The sequence below is a fragment of the Scyliorhinus torazame genome, chromosome 21 (genome assembly GCF_047496885.1).
Source record: "Scyliorhinus torazame isolate Kashiwa2021f chromosome 21, sScyTor2.1, whole genome shotgun sequence".
Taxonomy (NCBI): domain Eukaryota; kingdom Metazoa; phylum Chordata; class Chondrichthyes; order Carcharhiniformes; family Scyliorhinidae; genus Scyliorhinus; species Scyliorhinus torazame.
Window position 1 is genome coordinate 58,203,143 of NC_092727.1, and position 15,201 is coordinate 58,218,343.

General features: G+C 49.4%; 1 protein-coding gene across 9 annotated transcripts in view; it reads right to left on the reverse strand.

The window, feature by feature from the left end:
• The window catches only part of LOC140398303 (rho GTPase-activating protein 32-like), a 792,529-nt gene that overhangs the window by 188,462 nt on the left and 588,866 nt on the right, over positions 1-15,201 (reverse strand). The window lies entirely within an intron of this gene.

Below are 15,201 nucleotides of genomic sequence, written 5' to 3' on the forward strand. Positions count from 1 at the left end.
CCTGACCCCAATAGTGGCTATGATACTGGACTGAAACCCCAATATTTTAGTTTATTTTAAGACTGTGCGGAAATAATGATTCTTTTCATGCAAGAGAGATTGCATGAAAAATATAGGGCATTGGTATTTCTAAAACAAACCTTTATTATAAATACAATATTCAACTTTTTAGCTTCACACCCGAAAAAGAACAGCTCAGGATTACCCCGAACACAACCATAAAATTTCCCATTGAACAAAAGAAACATACAGCTCTTAATCCAGCTTAAAATTAGCAGAGCATGGAGTAACGCTTCAGTACAGAACTGATTCTGGATCTGGTTATAACCCCTTCAGACTCTGGCTGAATACCTTCAAATAGCTGCTTCAACTGGGTTGTGATATTTCAGCCTCTTCCTTGTCTTCAGACAAGATTGCTCTGCTTTTAAAATATTACTTTCTTCTTTTACTCTCCCGAGAAAGAAAACTGCCTTCACTTGTGGTCTCAAGAAAAACAAGGATTGCCATATCAGACTTCACTTCCAAAAGCCTTTCTCCAAAAACCCTGTCTCTCTCACAGTTTTCTCCAAAAGTGCTTCTCTCCACAGCTTCTCAAAACTCACTGCCTCTCTGGGCTCCACCCAGCAATGACCTTATCTCCCCAAGCTAAAAATCTAATTCACTCCGCAGGCTGCAAAAGCACATTAACACCCCAGGGACATCCCCAGTCAAACCACAATCCATTAGCCTAGACTGAAAAACACATTCCTTGTCAGTTTCACATGCTGGCTACTAAAACACCCAGGCTCTGCAGAACAGAATGTTTTTTAAACAAACACATTCTAACCCCAGACTTTTAAACCCTTAATTGCTCACTACATTTATAATCCAATTTTCCTAACATCTTCCAATCGTCATAGATTAAAGAGAGACAGTTGGAGTTAGGGAAGAATGGAGTTAGAGAGAACTGGGTTAGACAGAGGGATGAGGACAGGAGATCAGGGGCTATGGGGAGAAGGCAGGAGAATGGGGATGATAAAAATATCAGCCATGATTGAATGGCGGAGCAGACGCGATGGGCCAAGTGGCCTAATCTTGCTCCTATGTCTTATGGCCCAAATATAGAGAGCTTGCCTAAAGTGAAAGATGAATGAGATCGGGGGTAGAGAGAGAGAGATCGGGGATAGATAGAGAGAGAGATCGGGGGTAGAGAGAGAGAGATCGGGGAGAGAGAGTGAGAGAGAGATCGGGTATAGAGAGAGAGAGAGATCGGGGGTAGCGAGAGAGAGATCGGGGTAGATAGAGAGAGAGAGAGATCGGTGATAGAGAGAGTTTGGGGATAGAGAGAGAGCTGTGCAATTAAGGTCATGTCCATTGAGCTGATTTCTTGCTCTCGGGATGAGTCGCTCTTTCAGGTTCAGAAAAGCCTTGTGCTTGCGACTTATCAGCTCCTGGATCTCTTGGTCATTTACATCAAAACAGTCTTGGTCTTTCTTGGTCAAATGACCAAGTACCTCTTCACAGGTGCTAATTATGGAGGTCTTAAGGGCAGACCAGGCACTCTGAGCACTCTGCATCAGTGGGAGTCATAGGCTGGCAGTGAGGCACTGGCTGAATTGGCTCTCTTATCAGTGTCTTTGAAAGCCTCAGCTTGCAGTATTGTTTCTGTTGCCGTCGCTGCTTTGGGGCTACATTGATGTCGATCAGAGCAGATGAGACTGGGGTCCATTCAGGAGTCATCGGCACGGATGATACACACACCCTTGCAGTCCCTTGCTCAATCGGTGTGTAGTCGTTCAGGTGCCAGTGCTTGAAGCGAGGGTGTTGCCATGACGCCTTGTACGTGTCTCTCTGATGGAACAAGGCGTTGGTGATGACAAGGCATTTTTCTAGATATTTGTCAAGAACAGGATACCATTGATGTTGGATTTCCCTACTCCCTCTCTGCTGATTACACCTCTCAAGAGGTCTGTGTTCTTTCCAACCCTGACGCTGAAGGAGATTATTCAGCCCACCATTTGCACGCCAGTTTATAAAGAGCTATTCAGTTTAATCTCATCTTCAAGAGCTCTTGCTCTGTAGCTTTGTGCACCTCAAATGCATTTCCGATTATTTTTTAAAAGTGATGCGGGCTTCTGCTTCAAATACCTTTCAAACAACGAATTCCAGAGTCCCTCGACACTCTGGGTGAAAAAGATTTCTCCTCAATTCTCCTCTAATCCTGCTGTCAATTCATTTAAACCTCTGTCCTGGATAATGGTCTCTCTGCGAAGGGAAACAGATCCATCCTGTCCTCCCTGTTAAGGTCCCTCATAATTTCATACATCTTAATTAAATCTCCCACAAGCCTCCTCTGTTCCAAAACAAACAAGTCCAGCCTATTCATTTTTTCCTCAAAGCTAAAATTATCTATTCTTGGCAACATTCACATAAATCTTCACTGCAACCTCTTTGGTGTGATCACATCCTTCCTGCAATCAGTGGCCAAAACCATCGGTAGTACTCTATCTTTGCCCTAACAAGTGCTTTCCACAGTTCTAATCCAAACTGCTCCCTCTTCTGTTCTCGAATGTTGCCGATAAGGAAAGAATTCTGTATGCCTTCTGAAACATTTTATCTAACTTTATCCCCTTCAGGGATTTGTGGACATGCACTCCAAGGTTCCTCTCTTTTTTTTAAATTTAGAGTGCCCAATACATTTAAGGGGCAATTTAGCATGGTCAATCCACCTAGCTGCACATCTTTGGGTTGTGGGGGTGAAACCCACACAAACACGGGAGAATGTGCAAACTCCACACGGACAGTGACCCAGAGCCGGGATCGAACCTGGGACCTCAGCACCGCGAGGCTGCAGTGCTACCCACTGCGCCACCATGCTGCCCTTCACTCCAAGGTTCCTTTACACTGCTCAGTATTCTCCCATTTATAGTGTATTTCCTTGGCCGTTTGTCCTCCCCAGTGACCCGTTTGTCCAGATTGAATTCCACTTACTTGTCTGCTGATTTGATCTTTGCATTGTAGTCGTCAGCTTTCTTCCTTATAATCAACCACACAGCCAATTTTCCCATATCGGCCTCCCACCAGTCAACCAATTTTGGGTCCAACTTGCCTATTTCCTTTAGATTCCATAAGCTGTTACTTTTCTGATCAGTCTGCCGTATGGAGTTTTGTCAAAAGCTTTGCCAACATTTTTGTGAAAGCGGAACAGTCCATGCAGCAAGATTCCAGATAAATAATGGTTACTTGGATGAAGTACCAGAGAGTATCGAGAGCCCAAGTAACTGGATCCCAGCAAGAAAGGTGAACGTGGCAGGAGAAAATAATCTTTTTGTAGCATTTGGCTCCAAACACACAGAGGTTAGTCTATATATTCCAGGAATTAGAGAATTCTGACTCTGGCTTGTATCTGCTCCACAACTGATTCCAAGCCTTGTGCATTTGTGAATTATGGGGTAGATTTGGTTATGGCAGCACTTTGATCCTACTCGGTCGGTGATCCGCAGAAACTCAGATAACATGACACGTTGCTGTGAAAGTATTAGGATAGGCTCAAGGAAAAAGATGGAAGCAGGGACAAACAGAAACCTAAAAATAAAAGGAATGACACAAACTGCACGGCAGCAGCACTTTGCACTCTGCCGAACCCCTGTTTGCACAGCCTCTTTGGCAAGGTTGAGCAGTTCATCCTCTTGCCCTCCACTCTATCCGACGCTGTACGCCATAACTGTAGATTTGGATTGAGATTATTGGCATTGTTCATTGGAGTACTGGAGGTAAAACTGACTTCTTTATTTTTCTGTTTTGTGTCTCATTTCCTCTCTTTGTTGCTGGCAAGTGAGACTACCCAGGCACATTCACCTTTTAATTGCCCTCATCTATCTTGGGAGATACTACAGCCTTTCTTCAGCGCCAGCTGCTCAATGGTTGCAACTTTTAATCCTCAACAAAGACTAAATTACAGCCAAGACAGTCAATGCTACCCCAAGCTACTACTGCCACATAAATATTGCCCCAATCAAAAGCATCCCCAACCCTAGGGCAAAATGTGATCACACTTGTCTTTTAATCTTCTGCTTAAAAGAAATGTAATCCCAGAAGCAGATAGAGGGGTTTTCATTAACCCTCAGGGCGATGAAAAGACACAGAAGCTTTAACCAAGAATAGGCAGGACTAAGGGTGAGGGCAAACAGGCAGAGGTCGTTATTAGTGTCGGGTGGGGTTACTGGATTATGGGGATAGGGTGGAGGTGTTGACCTTGGGTAGGATGCTCTTTCCAAGAGCCGGTGCAGACTCAACGGGCCGAATGGCCTCCTTCTGCACTGTAAATTCTATGATAATCTTTCAGGCTCTCCCGATCTTTATACCAAAGGCCTTTTTTCGGAAAGTGGACACAATCATCTCTGACTTTGTATGGGTGGGGAAGGTGCCGAGGGTGGGGAGGACCCTGCTACAGAGACAGCAGGGGGGGCTGGCGTTGCCAAACCTGCTTCATCATTATTGGGCGGCGAATGTGGACAAGGTGCAGCAGTGATGGGAAGGAGAAGGGGTAGAGTGGGTTAGGATGGAGGAGGAATCTTGTGAGGAGTCTAGTTTGAGGGCTATGGTGACAGCAGCAATGCCAATGGCTTCGAGTAGGTATTCAGAGAGCCCAGTCGTGCAGTCCACGGTGAAGATATGGAATCAGTTGAGGAGGCATTTTAGGGTGGAAGGGATGTCAGTGCTAACGCCGCTTTGCGAGAATCATGGGTTTGAGCCGGGGGGGGGGGATGGTTAGCGAATACAGGAGGTGGAGGGAAGTGGGGCTGGTCAAGGTGAGGGATTTGTATTTGGAGGAGGGGTTCGCCAGTCTGGAGGAGCTAAGGGGAGGGTAGAGCTGCCGAGGGGTAGTGAGTTCAGGTATCTACAGGTTAGGGACTTTGCACGAAAGATCTGGGAGGGATTCCCTAGATTGCCGGAATACACCCTGCGGGAGCGACTGCTGATTCCGGATGTGGAAGGGGAGGGAAGAATTGGAGATATATATAAGTGGCTGAGGGAGCAGGGAGGCGAGCAGGTGGTGAAGATCAAGGAGAATTGGGAAGCGGAGTTGGGAATGGAGATCAATTGGGGAGTATGGAGTGAGGCACTGCAAAGGGTAAATGGGACCTCCTCTTGTGCAAGGATGAGCCTGATACAGTTTAAGGTGGTGCACAGGGTTCATATGACTCGGTCGAGAATGAGTGGGTTCTTTTAGGGGGTAGCAGATGAGTGTGAGAGGTGTGGGCGGGGGCCAGCGAATCAAGCGCACATGTTTTGGGGCTGTGAAAAATTGGGAAGATTCTGGGCGGAGGTGTTCGTGGTCTTAGCCAGGACAGTGGCGGAGGAGGTGGACCCTTTGGTGGCGATATTTGGGGTTTCAGAGAAGCCAGAGCTCATGGAGAGGAGGAAGACCGATGTCATGGCCTTCACCTCTCTGATTGCACGGCGACGAATTTTACTGGAGTGGCGGACGGCATCGCCACCGGGTTAGCAGCATGGTTGGGTGACCTGTACGACTTCCTGCGATTAGAGAAGATAAAGTATGAGTTAAAGGGCTCAGCAGGGGAGTTTGATAAAAGGTGGGGGATGTTTGTGACCGTGTTTGAGGAGCTGTTTGTCGCAGGGAGGAGGGGTGAAAAAGGAGGAAAATCTGTACAAAGTGTACAGTTGATTGTTGGGAAGAATGTTTCACGGGGTGTTTATTTGCTGTAACTACTTTGATACATGTTTGAATAAAATGCGTTTAAAAAAAAATTCTTTCCATAGGAAGACAACTGAATCAACTGAGAGGCACAATAAGGCACCACAAGTTCTTACCTTAACATTTAAAAATTTTAAAAAATAAATTTAGAGTGCCCAATTAATTTTTTCCAATTAAGGGGCAATTTAGCACGGCCAATCCACCTACCCTGCACATCTTTTTGGGTTGTGGGGGCGAAACCCACGCAGACACGGGGAGAATGTGCAAACTCCACACGGACAGTGACCCAGAGGCGGGATCGAACCTGGGACCTCGGTGCCATGAGGCAGTAGGGCTAACCCACTGTGCCACCGTGCTGCCCACCTTTCCTTAACATTTAAGATCAGCCTCTGGCTCCAACCCTGGAAGGTATTTAATTGGAGGAGGGGAAATAATATTGCTATTAGACAGGAGCTGAGGAGCATAAAGTGGGAACAATTGTTCTTGGGGAAATGCACAACAGTAATGTGGGGGATTGTTTAAGGAGCACTGGCTGCGAGTGCTGAATAGTTTTGTCCCACCGAGATGAGGAAGGAATGGTAAGGTGAAGGAGCCTTGGATGACAAGAGAAGTGGAGCTTCTAGTCAAGAGGAAGAAGGAAGCTTACATAAGGTTGAGGAAGCAAGGATCTGACTCGGCTCTAGAGGGTTACAAGGTAGCCAGGGAGGAATTCAAAAATGGACTGAGGAGAGCTAGAAGGTGGCATGAAAAAGCCCTGGCACTAAGGATTAGAGAAAACCCCAAGGCGTTCTACACTTATGTGAGAAATAAGAGGATGATCAGAGTGAGAGTATGGCCGATCAGGGATAGTGGAGGGAACTTGTGCCTAGAGTCTGAGGAGATGGGGGAGGCCCGAAATGAATACTTTGCTTCAGTATTCACGAGAGAGAGGGACCTTGTTGCTCATGAGAATTGTGTGAACCAGGTTAATAGACTCGAACAGGTTGATATTAAGAAGGAGGATGTGCTGGAAATTTTGAAAAGCATCAGGATAGATAAGTCCCTTGGGTCTGACGGGATATATCCAAGGTTACTACGGGAAGCGAGGGTGGAGATTGCTGCGCCGTTGGCGATGATCTTTATGTCCTCACTCTCCACTGGAGTAGTATTGCATGATTGGAGGGAGGCGAATGTTGCTCCCCTGTTCAAGAAAGGGAATAGGGAAATCGCTGGGAATTACAGATCCATCAGTCTTATGTCTGTGGTGAGCAAAATATCGGAAAGGATTCTGAGAGATAGGATTTATGATTATTTAGAAAAACATAGTTTGATTAAAGATAGTCAGCCTGGCTTTGTGAGGGGCAGGTCATGCCTCACAAGCCTCATTGAATTCTTTGAGGATGTGACGAGACACATCGATGAAGGTTGGGCAGTGGATGTGGTGTACATGGACTTCAGTAAGGCATTTGATAAGGTTCCCCATGGTAGGTTCATTCAGAAAGTTAGGGGGCATGGGATACAGGGAAATTTGGCTGTCTGAATACAGAATTGGCTGGCCGAAAGAAGACAGCGAGTGGTAGTGGATGGAAAGTATTCTGCCTGGCGGTCGGTGGCCAGTGGTGTCCTGCAAGGATCTGTTCTGGGACCTCTGCTCTTTGTGGTTTGTATAAATGACTTGGATGAGGAAGTGGAAGGATGGGTGAGTAAGTTTGCCGATGCCACAAAGGTTGGGGGAGTTGTAGATCGCGTTGAGGGTTGTTGCAGGTTACAGCAGGACACTGACAGGCTGCAGAGTTGGGCTGAGAAGTGGCAGATGGAGTTCAAACTAGATTAATGTGAAGTGATTCATTTTGGAAGGTCGAATTTGAATGCTGAATACAGGGTTAAAGGCAGGATTCTTGGAAATGTGGAGGAACAGGGGGATCTTGGGGTCCACATACATAGGTCCCTCAAAGTTGCCACCCAGGTTGATAGGGTTGTTAAGAAGGCGTATGGTGTGTTGGCTTTCATTAACAGGGGATTGAGTTTAAGAGCCGCGAGGTTTTGCTGCAGCTTTATAAAACTCCCGTTCGACCACACTTGGAATATTGTGTCCAGTTCTGGTCGCCTCATTATAGGAAGGACGTGGATGCTTTGGAGAGGGTACAGAGGAGATTTACCAGGATGCTGCCTGGACTGGAGGACATGTCTAATGAAGAAAGGTTGAGGGAGCTAGGGCTTTTCTCACTGGAGCGAAGAAGGCAGAGATGTGACGAGAGGCATGGATAGAGTGGATAGCCAGAGACATTTTCCCAGGGTGGAAATGCTGTCACGAGGGGACATCATTTTAAGGTGATTGGAGGAAGGTTTCGGGGAGATGTCAGAGGTAGGTTCTTTACGCAGATGGTGGTGGGTGTGTGGAATGTACTGCCAGAAGAGGTGGTGGAGTCAGAATCATTAGGGACATTTAAGCGACTCTTAGACAGACAGACACACGGACAGCAGTAAATTGAAGGGGTGTAGGTTAGGTTGATCTTAGATTAGGATAAATGGTCTGCACAACATCGTGGGCTGAAGGGCCTGTACTGTGCTGTACTGTTCTATGTTCTATGAACCAAGAGTCATTTCCTCTGATCTCAACATAGATATTGGAAGTCCAGCGTGATGAGTGAAAATATCAGGGCCACAGTAAGGAACAAGGTGATATCAATGGTTGAGGAACACGTACACAGAATGTGTAAATAATGGTTTGAAATAAAGAGAGGTGAATAGTTAGTATAAACAGATTAAATTGACTGTACAATATTCAAAACAAAATGGGGGAGACTGGAGGCAATAATTTGTATTGAGGAACCAGATGCATTAGGGATAACTAAAACAAGGCGACTCATCTAAAGAGGTACGGAAAAATGGTATTACAGGATTGGTGGGAGGGAGGCACGCGAGCTGTATAGTGATTGAGGTAAAGAATAACAAGATATCACACTAATCTGCACACCAGTGAATAGTAGAAGTGGAGAAAGAAATATGCAAGCATTTCTAAACCGAGTAAAGGACATTGAATAATAAACAAAGGCGATTTCAACGACCCCCAAATAAACTAGTAGGAGGGAAGGAGAGATGGTTATGGACTTTTGTAGTGTTCAGAAAACTTTGCTTACCCTTGAAAGAGGGAAGACTCGAGAGATATTTGACAGAGATACAGTAATTCCTCCCTTAAAGTGTGGTTGTGTTACTGAAAGTAGTGACTTGAAATGAAACGACTTAAAGTGAACCATGGGTCCCCATAATAAGCAATGTTAAAGGCTGAGTTTGGTTCCTTTAGATAATTCTTGCCCAGAAAAAAAACAATGTACAAGTTGAAAAACTGTACCACACATGGGCACAGTACTGTGTACTTTTGCTGAGATAACTTGCAAAATAAACAAATGTATTGAATATAACAGAAATACTATATAAATTCAATCAGATACATCTCTCTCTCTCCGGCCTCGCTGCCTCTCTTTTGCTGCCATCTCTCGTTCATGCGGCTCTTTCCTTTCCCACTCACGCTCTCTCCCCTTTACCTGCTCGTGCTCGGTCTCTCATTTCCTGCTGATGCTCAACTTTATCATTTCTCACTCACATTCAACTCTCTCTCGTTTCACGCTCATGCTCAACTCTCTTGCTTCTGACTCACGCTCAAATCGCTAATTTCTCGCTCATGTGCGCTCTCCCTCCTTTCCTGCCTGCGCCCTCCGTCTCTCTTTCCCGCTCGCACTCTCTCTCGCCATCCAGCTCTCTCAAGTGCTCTTTCTCTTTCCATTCCCGCTCCATCGGTTTCTCTCTCGCCTTTCCTGTTCCGTCCGTTCCTCGTTTTCCACTCAGCCTGTCTCTCTCTCCGACCCGTCTGCTTCTCCTTTGCTACCATCTCCCTCTCTCCTTTCCCGCTCGCTCCGTTTCTCTCTCTCTCCTTTCCCGCTTGCTCCATTTCACTCTCTCCTTTCCTGCTCGCTGCGTTTCTCTCTCTCCTCTCCTGCTCGCTCCGTTTCTCTCTCTCCTCTCCCGCTGACTCCTTTCTTTCTCTCCTTTCCCGCTCGCTCCGTTTCTCGCTCCTTTCCCGCTCGCTCCGTTTCCCTCTCCTTTCCTGCTCGCTCCGTTTCTCCCTCTATTCCGCTCGCTCCATTTCTCGGTCCTTTCCCGCTCACTCCGTTTCACTCTCCCCTTTCCCGCTCCGTTTCACTCACTCCTTTCCCGCTTGTTCCGTTTCTCTCTCTCCTTTCCCGCTTGTTCCATTTTCTCTCCTTTCCCACTCGCTCCATTTCTCTTCTTCCCCGCTCGATCCATTTCTGTCTCTCTCCTTTCCAGTTCGTTCCATTTCTCCCTCCTTTCCCTCTCGCTCCGTTTCACTCTCACCTTTCCCGCTTGCTCGGTTTCTCTCTACTTTCCCGCTCCGTTTCTCTCTCCTTTCCCGCTCGCTCCGTTTCTCTCTCTCCCTCCTTTGCACCCCATTTCTCCCTCTCTCCTTTCCCGCTCGCTCTGTTTCTCTCCCCTTTCCCACTCGCTCCGTTTCTCTCTCTCTCCTTTCCCGCTCGCTCCGTTTCTCCCTCTCCTTTCCCGCTCGCTCAGTTTCCCTTTCCTTTCCCTCTCACTCCGTTTCTCTCTCCTTACCCGCTCGCTCCATTTCTCTCTCTCCTTTCCCGCTCGCTCCGTTTCTCTTTCCTTTCCCGCTTGCTCCGTTTCACTCTCTTTACCCGCTTGCTCCGTTTCTCTCTCCTTTCCCGCTCGCTCAGTTTCCCTTTCCTTTCCCGCTCGCTCAGTTTCTCTCTCCTTACCCGCTTGCTCCATTTCTCTCCCTCCTTTCCCGCTCGCTCCGTTTCTCTCTCTCCTTTCCCGCTCGCTCCGTTTCCCGCTCTCCTTTCCCGCTCGCTCCGTTTCTCTCTCTCTTTCCCGCTCGCTCTGTTTCTGTCTCCTTTCCCGCTCGCTCTGTTTCTCCCTCCTTTCCCGCTCGCCCCGTTTCTATCTCCTTTCCCGCTCGCCCCGTTTCTCTCTCCTTTCCCGCTCGTTCCGTTTCTCTCTCTCTCCTTTCCCGCTCGCTCCATTTTCTCTCCTTTCCCGCTCGCTCCATTTCTCTCTTCTTCCCTGCTCGCTCCGTTTCTGTCTCTCTCTTCTTTCCCGCTCGCTCCGTTCTCTCTCCTTTCCCGCTACGTTTCTCTCTTTCCTTTCCCGCTCGCTCCGTTTCTCCCTCTCCTTTCCCGCTCGCTCAGTTTCCCTTTCCTTTCCCTCTCACTCCGTTTCTCTCTCCTTACCCGCTCGCTCCATTTCTCTCTCTCCTTTCCCGCTCGCTCCGTTTCTCTTTCCTTTCCCGCTTGCTCCGTTTCACTCTCTTTACCCGCTTGCTCCGTTTCTCTCTCCTTTCCCGCTCGCTCAGTTTCCCTTTCCTTTCCCGCTCGCTCCGTTTCTCTCTCCTTACCGGCTTGCTCCATTTCTCTCACACCTTTCCCGCTCGCTCCGTTTCTCACTCTCCTTTCCCGCTAGCTCCGTTTCCCTCTCTCCTTACCCGCTCGCTCCGTTTCTCTCTCTCTTTCACGCTCGCTCTGTTTCTCTCTCCTTTCCCGCTCGCTCTGTTTCTCCCTCCTTTCCCGCTCGCTCCGTTTCTATCTCCTTTCCCGCTCGCTCCGTTTCTCTCTCCTTTCCCGCTCGCTCCGTTTCTCTCTCCTTTCCCGCTCGCTCCGTTTCTCTCTCTTTCCTTTCCCGCTCACTCCGTTTTCTCTCCTTTCCCGCTCGCTCCATTTCTCTCTTCTTCACCGCTCGCTCCGTTTCTGCCTCTCTCCTTTCCCGCTCGCTCCGTTCTCTCTCCTTTCCCGCTCCGTTTCTCTCTCTCCTTTCCCGCTCGCTCCGTTTCTCTCTCTCCTTTCCCGCTCGCTAAGTTTCCCTTTCCTTTCCCGCTCGCTCCATTTCTCTCTCTCCTTTTCCGCTCGCTCCGTTTATCTCTCTCCTTTCCCGCTCGCTCAGTTTCCCTCTCTCCTTTCCCGCTCGCTCCATTTCTCTCTCTCCGATCCCGCTCGCTCTGTTTCTCTCTCCTTTCCCGCTCACGGTTTCTCCCTCCTTTCCCGCTCGCTCCATTTCTCGGTCCTTTCCCGCTCGCTCCGTTTCTCTCTCCTTTCCCGCTCGTTCAGTTTCTCTCTCTCCTTTCCCGCTCGCTCCGTTTTCTCTCCTTTCCCGCTCGCTCCATTTCTCTCTTCTTCCCCGCTCGCTCCGTTTCTCTCTACTTCCCCGCTCGCTCCGTTTCTGTCTCTCTCCTTTCCCGCTCGCCCCGTTTCTATCTCCTTTCCCGCTCGCTCCATTTCTCTCTCCTTTCCCACTCGTTCCGTTTCTCTCTCTCTCCTTTCCCGCTCGCTCCGTTTTCTCTCCTTTCCCGCTCGCTCCATTTCTCTCTTCTTCCCTGCTCGCTCCGTTTCGGTCTCTCTCCTTTCCCGCTCGCTCCGTTCTCTCTCCTTTCCCGCTACGTTTCTCTCTCTCCTTTCCCGCTCGCTCCGTTTCTCTCTCTCCTTTCCCGCTCGCTCAGTTTCCCTTTCCTTTCCCTCTCACTCCGTTTCTCTCTCCTTACCCGCTCGCTCCATTTCTCTCTCTCCTTTCCCGCTCGCTCCGTTTCTCTTTCCTTTCCCGCTTGCTCCGTTTCACTCTCTTTACCCGCTTGCTCCGTTTCTCTCTCCTTTCCCGCTCGCTCAGTTTCCCTTTCCTTTCCCGCTCGCTCCGTTTCTCTCTCCTTACCCGCTTGCTCCATTTCTCTCTCTCCTTTCCCGCTCGCTCCGTTTCTCTCTCTCCTTTCCCGCTCGCTCCGTTTCCCTCTCTCCTTTCCCGCTCGCTCCGTTTCCCTCTCTCCTTACCCGCTCGCTCCGTTTCTCTCTCTCTTTCACGCTCGCTCTGTTTCTCTCTCCTTTCCCGCTCGCTCTGTTTCTCCTTCCTTTCCCGCTCGCTCCGTTTCTCTCTCTCTTTCACGCTCGCTCCGTTTCTCTCTCCTTTCCCGCTCGCTCAGTTTCCCTTTCCTTTCCCTCTCGCTCCGTTTCTCTCTCCTTTCCCGCTCGCTCCATTTCCCTCTCTCCTTTCCCGCTCGCTCTGTTTCTCTCTCCTTTCCCGCTCCGGTTTCTCCCTCCTTTCCCGCTCGCTCCATTTCTCGGTCCTTTCCCGCTCGCTCCGTTTCTCTCTCCTTTCCCGCTCGTTCAGTTTCTCCCTCTCCTTTCCCGCTCGCTCCGTTTTCTCTCCTTTCCCGCTCGCTCCATTTCTCTCTTCTTCCCCGCTCGCTCCGTTTCTCTCTACTTCCCCGCTCGCTCCGTTTCTGTTTCTGTCTCTCTCCTTTCCCGCTCGTTCCGTTCTCTCTCCTTCCCCGCTCCGTTTCTCTCTCCTTTCCCACTTGCTCAGTTTCTCTCTCTCCTACCCCGCTCGCTCCGTTCTCGCTCCGTTTCTCTCTCCTTTCCCGCTCCGTTTCTCTCTCCTTTCCCGCTCCGTTTCTCTCTCCTTTCCCGCTCCGTTTCTCTCTCCTTTCCCGCTCCGTTTCTCTCTCTCCTTTCCCGCTCGCTCCGTTTCTCTCTCTCTCCTTTCCCGCTCGCTCCGTTCTCTCTCCTTTTACGCTCCGTTTCTCTCTCCTTTCCCGCTCGCTCCGTTTCTCTCTCTCCTGTCCCGCTCGCTCCGTTTCTCTCTCTCCTGTCCCGCTCGCTCCGTTCTCTCTCCTTTCCAGCTCGCTCCGTTTCTCTCTCTCCTTTCCCGCTCGCTCCGTTTCTCTCTCTCCTTTCCCGAACGCTCCGTTTCTCTCTCTCCTTTCCCGCACGCTCCGTTTCGCTCTTCTTTCCCGCTCGCTCCGTTTCTCTCTCCTTTCCCGCTCACTCCGTTTCTCTCTCCTTTCCCGCTCGCTCTGTTTCTCTCTCCTTTCCCGCTCGCTCTGTTTCTCTCTCCTTTCCCGTTCGCCCCGTTTCTCTCTCCTTTCCAGCTCGCTCCGTTTCTCTCTGTCCTTTCCCGCTCGCTCTGTTTCTCTCTCTCCTTTCCACTCCATTTCTCTCTCTCTCTCCTTCCCCGCTCGCTCCGTTTCTCTCTCTCTCCTTTCCCGCTCGCTCCGTTTCTCTCTCTCTCCTTTCCCGCTCACTCCGTTTCTCTCTCCTTTCCCGCTCGCTCCGTTTCTCTCTCCTTTCCCGCTCGCTCCGTTTCTCTCTCCTTTCCCGCTCGCTCCGTTTCTCTCTCCTTTCCCGCTCGCTCCGTTTCTCTCTCGCCTTTCCCGCTCACTCCGTTTTCGCTCCTTTCCCGCTCGCTCCATTTCTCTCTTCCTCCCCGCTCGCTCCGTTTCTGTCTCTCTCCTTTTCTGCTCGCTCCGTTCGCTCTCCTTTCCCGCTCCGGTTCTCTCTCCTTTCCCGCTCGCTCCGTTTCTCTCTCTTTCCTTTCCCGCTCGCTCCGTTCTCTCTCCTTTTCCGCTCAGTTTCTCTCACTTTCCCGCTCTCTCCATTTCTCTCTCCTTTCCCGCACGCTCCGTTTCTCTCCCCTTTCCCGCTCGATCCGTTTCTCTCTCTCCTTTCCCGCTCGCTCCGTTTCTCTCTCTCCTGTCCCGCTCGCTCCATTTCTCTCTCTCCTGTCCCGCTCGCTCCGTTGCTCTCTCTCCTGTCCCGCTCGCGCTGTTTCTCTCTCTCCTTTCCTGCTCGCTCCGTTTCTCTCTCTCCTTTCTCACTTGCTCCGTTTCTCTCTCTCCTTTCCCGCTCGCTGTTTCTCTCTCCTTTCCCGTTCGCTCCGTTTCTCTCTCTCCTTTCCCGCTTGCTCTGCTTCTCTCGCTCCTTTCCTGCTCGCTCCATTTCTCCCCCTCCTTTCCCGCTCGCTCCGTTTCTCTCTCCTTTCCCGCACGCTCCATTTCTCGCTCTCCTTTCCTGCTCGCTCCTGTCTCTCTGCGTTCTCATTCGTTGTTTCTCTCCCTCCTTTCCCACTCGCTCCATTTCTCTTTCACCTTTCCCTCTTGTTCTGTTTCTCTCTCTCTCCTTTCCCACTTGCTCTGTGTCTCTCTCGATTTTACCGCTCGCTCGGTTTCTGTCTAGCCTTTCCCATCATCTCTTCCCTCTTCTCCTTTTGAGGGATTGAGTGATATGGTGGTGAGGCAGAGCAAGGTGTCATTAGTATAGCTGTGGAAACTGATACTGCATTTTCAGATGACATCATCAAGGAGCAACAGGAAGATAAAAAATAGGAGGGTGTCGAGGATTGATCCCTGAGGGACACAAGTTATAACATTCTGTGAATGGTGATTTTCTGGCTTTGAGTAAAATGTTATGAATGATGATAGGCAAATACAGACCCATCCAGCCGGACAATATTGGAGAGGTGTTGGAGGAGGATAGTGGTCAACTGTTTCAAAGCTGTCAGACAGGTCGAGAAGGACAAGGAGGGATAGTTGCCTTTGTCACAGTCACATCGGTCATCATTTGTCACTTTAATAAGAGTCGTTTCAGTACCATGACTGAGGAAAAAAACTGTTTGGAAAGATTCCTCTGGAGCCCCCGAAAGGTTGAGCACAAATGTGGACAAAGAACAAA